Source organism: Theobroma cacao, chromosome 3 (genome assembly GCF_000208745.1).
Source record: "Theobroma cacao cultivar B97-61/B2 chromosome 3, Criollo_cocoa_genome_V2, whole genome shotgun sequence".
Lineage (NCBI taxonomy): Eukaryota > Viridiplantae > Streptophyta > Magnoliopsida > Malvales > Malvaceae > Theobroma > Theobroma cacao.
This window is the reverse complement of record NC_030852.1, coordinates 21,960,667-21,969,755: the sequence shown is the minus strand read 5'-3', so window position 1 is coordinate 21,969,755 and position 9,089 is coordinate 21,960,667. Positions and strand designations below refer to the sequence as shown.

General features: G+C 29.3%; 1 long non-coding RNA gene across 1 annotated transcript; it reads right to left on the bottom strand.

Annotated features, from left to right (window-relative positions):
* LOC18604722 lies at positions 3,839-5,106 on the bottom strand. Its single transcript, XR_001926868.1, has 2 exons — positions 4,528-5,106; positions 3,839-4,387 (listed from the first exon to the last, which is right to left on the bottom strand). It is a non-coding gene; the product is annotated as an uncharacterized LOC18604722 (long non-coding RNA).

Here is a 9,089-nt window from a genome sequence, read left to right as displayed (position 1 = left end):
TTTTATTTTTTCAAAAGATTTATAATTTATTTAAAATATTAATAATTGATTACTTAAATATTAATATTTATTTATAATTTAATCATTAATATTTTAAAATATTAATATTTTATTTATAATTTAAATATTATTACGGCTATTTATTTTTATTTTATTTTTTCAAAAGATTTATAATTTATTTAAAATATTAATAATTGATTACTTAAATATTAACATTTTATTTATAATTTAATTATTAATATTTTCATATATTAATATTTTATTTACAAATATTAATATAAGTAGGATTGTAAATTTCTAAATTTATGAGGGGTAATTTAGTCTTAACATGTTTTGAAGCTATTCCATCAAACATGGAATAGCTAATACTAAGGGAAAAGGTGGGTTTAGTTAAACCTAACTTTTAACTGATTTTAAAGAATAGTTATTCTTAAAGAATAGCTATTCCTTGATATAATTGCCAACCAAACATGGGAGAAAATATCACATGAGAATAGAGAGGAAATAGCTTAGCTATTCCCCATACCAAACATACAGTAAAACTTTTATTTTTTCTTTTCTTTTTTATTTCTTTTTTTCCCTCCTGTGTCCTGTTAATGCTGAAATGTGGTTAAATTAAAGGTTGTAATTGGATGGGTCAAATTAAGTCATTTAGGGTTAAAAGAAATTCGATTCATTTCGAATTTGAATCGTTTTATGTTGTGGCGAAGTCAAAATTTTAAGTTTGTAGAAACTCAAATAATATTTTCAATATTTGTAAAGGTAATATTATAAAATTTTTAAGAAATAAAGATAAAATTTAAAAATTTAAAAAAATTTATAACATTTGAAAACTTTTGGAAGGTTGGTGGCCTCTACTAGCCCTTTTCCCTTCACCTCTAGTTTTATGTTATGGTCATCTTAAATTCAAATAATTTAGATTTGAATCATTTTTGAGTTCAAATTATTGACTTTTGAAATCAACTCAAATTGAATTCAAACGTGTAATTTATATCTAAGTCATATATTATTAATCGTAATAAGCTTATTCTTTTTTATATAAAAGGAAAAATAAAATCAAATTACATCAAATTGAACCAATAAACTCTTAAAGTATCAGCTAATAAGCAAGTTGATATACCATCTGATAGATGCTCAAAGATATGCACTCTCAAATTAAGAGTGTCATGGTATGTAATCACCCAATCAGCACATTGGTCGGCTTCACGATACATATGAGTAAGCAAACAATCCCAATCTCACAAAAACAACGCCTTGATACTTCTTATAAGGTTACCATTTAGATAAGAAGGTGAAACCTAGCTATTGATTTTCTAGATAGCCAACAGACAATCTGATTCAACACACAGCTTTTTATATCCCTTATTCCAGCATAGTAATAATCCTTGGTAAATAATCCAAAGTTTAGCTATAAGTGAGAAAGAAATGCCAAATTTAAAGATAAAACCTATAACTCAATGACCTTTGGCATCACAAACCAATTTACTTGCTGCAGCAATTCCCGGTTAGCCCTTAGCACTCATATCAACATTTAATTTGAAGAAGTTTTGACACGATTTATGCTAACTAACTGCAACCTCATACTTTAGTCTAACCTCTCGGCTAAGATTATTCCAAGCATGCTTGGTTTTGGTCCATATCCAGTTCCAACCATTAGAAGGCCAAGTGAAAGTTGCATCAAAAAGTTGTTGATTTCTCCAATACCATAGATGCTAGACTGTGTAAACAAAGGTAACTCCCCAAAGGACATAATCAACTAGCAACAGACCAGAAATATTTTCAAGAATCCATTTAGTTAAGTTGCTAGTAAAAAAACTCCCATTAATTAAACATGGTTGAATCATTAGCCATGTTCTCTTCGAGGGTCCACAATCTTTAACAGCATGCACTATATTCTCCACTGTGCCACTACTTTGAAAGCAGGAGGATGAAGGTCTTCCATTCTTTGAAAAAGGCCATTTAGCAATTGGTGATGCATTATGTAGTACCCTCCAAATAGAAAAATGTTATCTTTCTACAATTTTTAATTCATCAAATCTTAGTTTAGTAGTCTTCATGAAATGTAAAAGGGTTAATTTTTTTTTAAAGTTAAGGGTCAAGTTAAAACCTCATAAGTTGCTCTCACCAGGAATAAACCATTACTGGTTAGCCTCCAATAAGCCACATCATCATCTTTGCTTAGTGTGTCAAATTTGCATTGCCACAACTCGCAGCAGTACCTGGTACGGAAGAGATTGGAGTAAAAAATCGATATCCCAAGTTCCCACTTCATTGCAAAAGCTTGCAATTGGAAAATTAGCTTTCGTATCAGTTATATCTCTTGTTGCTAATTTAAATATAGGAGTCGAGTCGAGTCGAGCCACCTATCCAACCAGAACTTAGTGGTATGGCCATTGTTGATATTGATTCCGAAACCCTTTTCAAGAATATCTCTACTCTTTAATATGCTTCTCTAAGTGTGTGAGTCTATAGATTTGGCCCAAACAGTCATAAAATCATGTTGCCTTAAATACTTCTTCTTTAATAATTCATTCCATAATAAATCTTTTCCTTGCCACACGTTCCAACCCAATTTTACAAAAAGTAACAAGTTCATCTTCTTAGCGTCACGAATCTGTAAGCCATCATGAACTCCTGGCTGGCAGATCTTCACACATCTAAATGCATGGATCCTATAGTTGCCCGCTAAATGTCCCCACACACCACACAAAATCTCTATTACATGACCTTATTCAAAATCATATTTCCATACACTTGCATCATACCTTCAACTTTGATTTTTGATATCATAATATTACATTTTAAAAAACCTAGATAAGGAAAACAAATGAATTAAAAATCATTTACTAATTTAGAATTATTTTATGTAAAAATACAATTTGCTTTCAAAGAAAATATTAATAAATTTTTATTAACTGATATTTGATTGTCAATTCTATTACACTCATTATTATTAGTGATTCACTATAATTATTGTCACAGCTTTGCAACTCCAAAAGTTTGACATAGTGTTGATTAATTTCTTGAATATTAGAATTTATTGAGGGATAAAAAAGATTATTTAAGTTTTTGAATATGAATAATACCCTTTTAAGCTAATTTTGAAGAATTAAGATTTATAAGACAAAATTTAAATGAGATTTAAACGATTAATTTTTTTTTTCTAAATGACATGAAAGGTTCTCAAATCTAGTGACTCGTTGCATTTTAAGTCATTATCTTTGACAACTACCTAATATTTATTTAAGTGCCCAAATTAACTTTATGAATTATTATCAACTATTTTTAGTTTATGAATTACTTTTTGTTTTTAAAGTTATTGTTATCTATCCTAATAATTTATTTTAGTATCTTCGAGAGCGACAAGAAAGAACTTTTACTTATGATGTATAATTTAAGATAATGAATTTAATTATATTAAAAGAAAAAAATTGTTTTCTTACTCATAATTAAGAAGGATAACACCTAGAATTATAAAAAATATACAGAGTTAAAGGAAAGAGATAATCAAAGGCTAATTTAAAGTTATTAAATAATAGTTAATGAAAAATTTGTGTTATATTAATTATTTAAATTAAATTAATATTTTCAAAATTTTAAATTATATTCAATTTCAAATTGAAATCTTTGTTGCTCTTTTTATCAAAACGGATATTCATATGCAGTGAACTTTTAGAATTCGAGCAAACTTTTATGTCTCAATTAAGTGAATGAAATTTGTGACTCACTTTAGGTTCAATAGAAACCTGTAAAATATACATTATGCTATTATCCTATTTAACAAGAAGTTAATGCATTTTCTTGTAAGAATTAAAGAACATGGGGTATAACATTAGCATACCATCCTAACCTGGTCTTGAGAGTCGAGTCTATTTTAATCCTTCGTGGTAAAAAGAGTATACAGAGATCAAATATTTTACTCATACAAATCAAATTGCTTGAAGGTAAAATCCTAATGCAGTATGCATTCAATCCCCTCGGCCACCGAAACTAGTACATATAGGAAATCATACATCTAGTTGCAAAGTGCTAGCTTCTTCTCATCTTGAAACAGTTTTCTACCAAAATTTTTGACATCAGATCTCTAATTTATTTATTCCAACTGGTCTCAATGAGATTCTAAGTTTAAAGCAACTTATATTTCATGAGAATCAACAGGTTTCAGACAATCTCAAGAATTCGCCAAAACTAGCAAATATTCAAGTTTTGCGATTGTAAGACATTAGACAGCAATAAAACCATGCAATTGGAGAATATTGAAAGCCTTCATAAGTAGTCAATGTAGAACTGTTTATCACATGAGATGCTCTTGGAGCCCAATTGGTAATCAGGCTTCAACAACAGCACCATTCGAATCTCCGTTCTTTTTTAACAATCATCAGGCAATCTTCAAGCAAAAAACACATAGAGAATGGATCACAACTTTTAAAATAATTTCAAAATTTATATCTTTAAAAAATAGCTCCAAGTTAAAAAGAGACCAAATATAAACACCATTATGTCAGCAGCATTCAATAGATAACATACTTCTCATAGTGGAAATTGTCCCTTCCAATGTTAATCAGTACGAACAATGACCAAAGGTTCCAAAGCTCAGGGGATGAGAAGCATTGCCGTATCAATTACTGATAAAAGGAGCATTGCATTACAACATAAGACACAATGCAGTCAAACAGGAAACACATCATAATCACAAGAAACTCAACTTTATATCTAAATCAATATACATACAAACATTAAATGCATCACAAGAACAAAATAACAACTAAATTATGAAATAAATTGAACAATTAGCCCACAGCAAAGCCTCAGATTTGCAGACGGACATCAAGGCTAACCAAGCCATTCAGTCCCGAAAGATGGTATTTTATTATGGATATCCTCATAGGCCACTGCTTGTTAAAAGCTTTAAGATAAACTTTATTGAAAATGTATGTCTATGGCCTGGCCCAAGAAATAATGGCGGCAATGCTGCTCCACAAGGCCATGCAATATGCAATCATCTATCGATGGAGGAACTCCACAGTGGGAGGACCTTCAACATCTATGAAAATTTGTTTGTGACGTTTAATTTGGAATTTACAGACATCAAATATATATATATATATATATATATATATATATATATATATATATATACATATATTTGCCCAATAAAGATAGGGATATAACCTCGTACTGAGAAAACACCAAAACACAAGATTTAAGTCTAGAATTTGGTAGAAAACAGATTAAGTGCTCAGATGTAAGTCTTTTCACTTCATTTACTCAAAATATATTTAACACCAGCATCAGCACCAGCACCAGAAATTGACAACAATTACATACTAAATTTGCATGTGTACGACTTAATATGAACAATTAAAGCAAATTCAAGAAACATTTCTGCGGTCCGTCTCAGAGGTAGTGACAATTATCAGATATCATCATTATTTGATCTGATAATACGTGCATTAAAATGCATCATAGACAAACCACAATCCTTCAAGTTAAATACAGAGAGGATGATTAGCATATCAAACCATATTTCCAACACCTGTAAACAGAAACTCTATAAATCAATTTATTTTTGTGCATCAGAGAGATTCCCATCATAGACAACTCATCATCCTCCAATGGGTGCTGATGTCCCTGTCTATTTTATCATCACTTGCACATATTCTAAGAGAATAAATCAGATTTTAATGGACATTCAAACTAGTAGAGCAAATGGTACATACCTAATAAAATTTAGGCAACTCACTGATATAAGCTTTACTCACAGAAAATCATTGCAATTATAGAGTGTAAAGCCATCAGTGGGGACAAAGATCTATCGCAACATTCAAAAGTCCCCATTTTCATAACTATAAATCAACATAAGTTTAAGCTTTATCAGGAAAATTTCACATAAAAGCAAGACAGTAATTTAAAAGAAGAGATGAAACATTAAATTAGAGAGATTTCCAATAAAAACCAAGTCATCAATCACCCAAAGAAAGGAGTGCAGATATTCAATCATCACTTGCCCATAAAATCAACAACCTTTCAAATATTCAATCAAAAGCAACTTTTATAATAGCTTAAAAAGCCTTAAAAACTCAAATTTATGCTAATTAAACATGAAACATTCAAGCAAATAAGCATATTCAAAAACAAATCCTACTGTGGCATCAATCAGTTACAAGAATAGCCTTTTATGCCTCAGATTTGATATTTTTCAAAGAGAAAACCTCTCTCAAAGTATATTTAATACCATCATTGGCAAAAAAAAAAAAGAAAGAAACAAGACCAAAAAATAAAGAGAAAATTTCGAATAGCAAATCTGTAGAAATATTGGGAAAGAAGAAGAAAAATGAAAGCTTTGAGTCAAAAACAACGTAACATTAAATCATAAAGGAAAATCACGCTAGGGTTTTATAAGATTTGAAGAAGATGGTGAGGGAGGAGGTGAAGAGGGCCTCCTTTGGAATGAACAACTAGGGTTTAAGGGTTGTCTGCTGTTACTTGTCCTATATATAGAGCGGGAAAGGAAAGATGTAGGGCAACGAGGGGAGGATCAGTTTTGGGCAATCTATGTGGGCTAAAATAGGGTTAATGGACAAGCCCATTCATAATATTTTACAGTAGATTTGGGCCCATTGCCACCACATTTGTCATTACTTATTAGCCATTGGGTTTTTCTTTTAAATATTTGAGTGTATGTTGCATTGCAAACTTAACAAGTAGTTCAATTGAAGTCGAAACTTGCAAATTTTATGTAATTGAGCTTCTAAGCTACCCAACCCAAAGGGCTGAAATAGGTGCCTTCTTGAGCCCACTGTATCTCTTTTTTGTTTTGTTGCTCTTCCTTACGTAATTACATATTTGAAATATTGATATAACACTTAAAAAAATCTTTAAATTATTAAAAAATATAAATAAGTTATTATTTTTTTATTTTGTTCAATCAAGTTTGTATACTTTTATTTTAAATCAATTAGACCCTTATCATCAATAGTTGACTAATTATCATCAATCAAAATCTCATTTGTTATTTATATTCACACGACATTGATGTGGTATTAACATGAAAGATAAAAAATATCATATAATCATGTTATCATGTCACATCAATATATCACGTTATTATTCATTTAACATATGAGCATGTCACATCAATGTTAATTGTCATAAAATGATAATTATATTCACACGACATTGATGTGGCATTAACATGAAAGATAAAAAATACCATATAATCATGTTATCATGTCACATCATATATCAAGCTATCATTCATTGTAACATATTAGTATGTCACATCAACGTCAATTATTATAAAATGACAAGTAGTATTTTGACAAACAACAGTTAGTCAATCATTAGTCATAAAGATTTATTTAGTTAAAAATAAAAATATAAAAGCTTTATTAAATACAATAAAAGAATAACAATTTATTTGAATTTTTTAAAGATATTTTAAGGACTATTTCAAGTATTATGCCTTGTATTTTTTACTTAATCGTTGATAACTCTATTCGATAGAGTTATTTTGATACATTTTAAGGCTTAAATAGTTAGATCTTTGAGATTTTAGTTTTGCATTTTAGCATTTTAAGTGTTTTTTCTAATTTAAATTGGATTATATGTTGAGTAGTTAATTTAAGTTATTTTAGTTTAATATTACTTTATTTTTTCTTTAATTTACTTTAAGAATAGTTATTGTTGATTTTTCTCATTGCGTTTATAAAATATTTGATGAGAAAAGTTCATTTGATTTAAACTCGCACAAATATAGTGATGACTTTATTCGTATATATTACAGTATTTTGAAGATAACTTGAGTTGTAGAAGTCCAATTGATGTGATTCTTAATCCATTGAAAAGGTAAGAAAAAGGGCTACAACTTTGGTGCTTGCCACTTAGTCCGATTCTAATCAGATTAAGGTAAAACTCATATTTGAAGATGCTAGACTATTACAGTTCTGCACAAAGCAGCATGTTGAGTAAAGGCCACGACCTGAAGTTGCTCAAGGTTGCAGCGCCAAAGAAGCAAAGGTCGCAGCACTGAGGAGACAAGGTCGCAGCGCTAGTGAAAAGAAGGGTATCGTACAAATTCCCTAGGCTAGAACGCTACGATGCTAAAGAGGGGAAGGCTGCGACACTACTATAGCAAATGGGGCAGCGTTGTGACACTAAGGAACCCAAGGCCATGGCACTAGAGAATTTCCTAAAAATAAAAATTTGATGGGATTTTAAAAATTAGGTTATTTGGATCCTATTTAGGGGACTTTTTTCAAAGGTTTTGAGGAGGAGGTAGTAAGCAATTATTTTGGAGAAAAGGAACCAAGAATAAAGTAAGAAAATAAGAGAATTTGAGAGAAAATTGAGATTGCAAAGCTTCGATAATTAGTTTCTTTCTTTATTTTTATTTTTCTCTTATTTTTTTGGCTTGGATTCATTGTTAAATTTCTTTTGATATTGTTTTTATTAGATATTATAAACCAAACTATTTGTCTAGGATTGTGGTGGATTTTAATATATAGTCTAAATATTAGTTTCTTTTTTATTTATTATGAATGAATATAGTTTTGCTTATTCAAATATATTATTAATGCTTTTAATTGCTTGATCAACAATTAACTGATTTATGAATCTAATTGAGACTTGACAAAGAGATTTTAGATTGTAATAAGGTTTGAATAGTGTATGTTTACATCATTTAGATGATCTGATTTGTGATTTAGGTGGACATACGCCAATTTCCATACTTAGCCAAATTAGGACATTAGCTTAATAAATTCAATTTAATTGATTCCTATAAACATATAATGAACTAATTAAATTAGGTATTTATGCAAGCGTTTCGATGGAAACTTGTACATAATTTTGGATCCTAGGTTGGTAAAACCACCTAAGAAGGTAAATAATTAGAGAAGTTGGCATCAAATGAAGTATTGAATGAACTCATAATTCTAGATCTTTAGTCTATTGTCTTTCTCAAGTATATTTAATTTATGTTAGTTAATTTTGTGTTTATTTTAATTAATTTTTTTTCAAATTTTGATTACTTAAATAAGATTAATTTGTTATAAAATTTTAGTACTTAGTAAAAATTTAAGAACAAA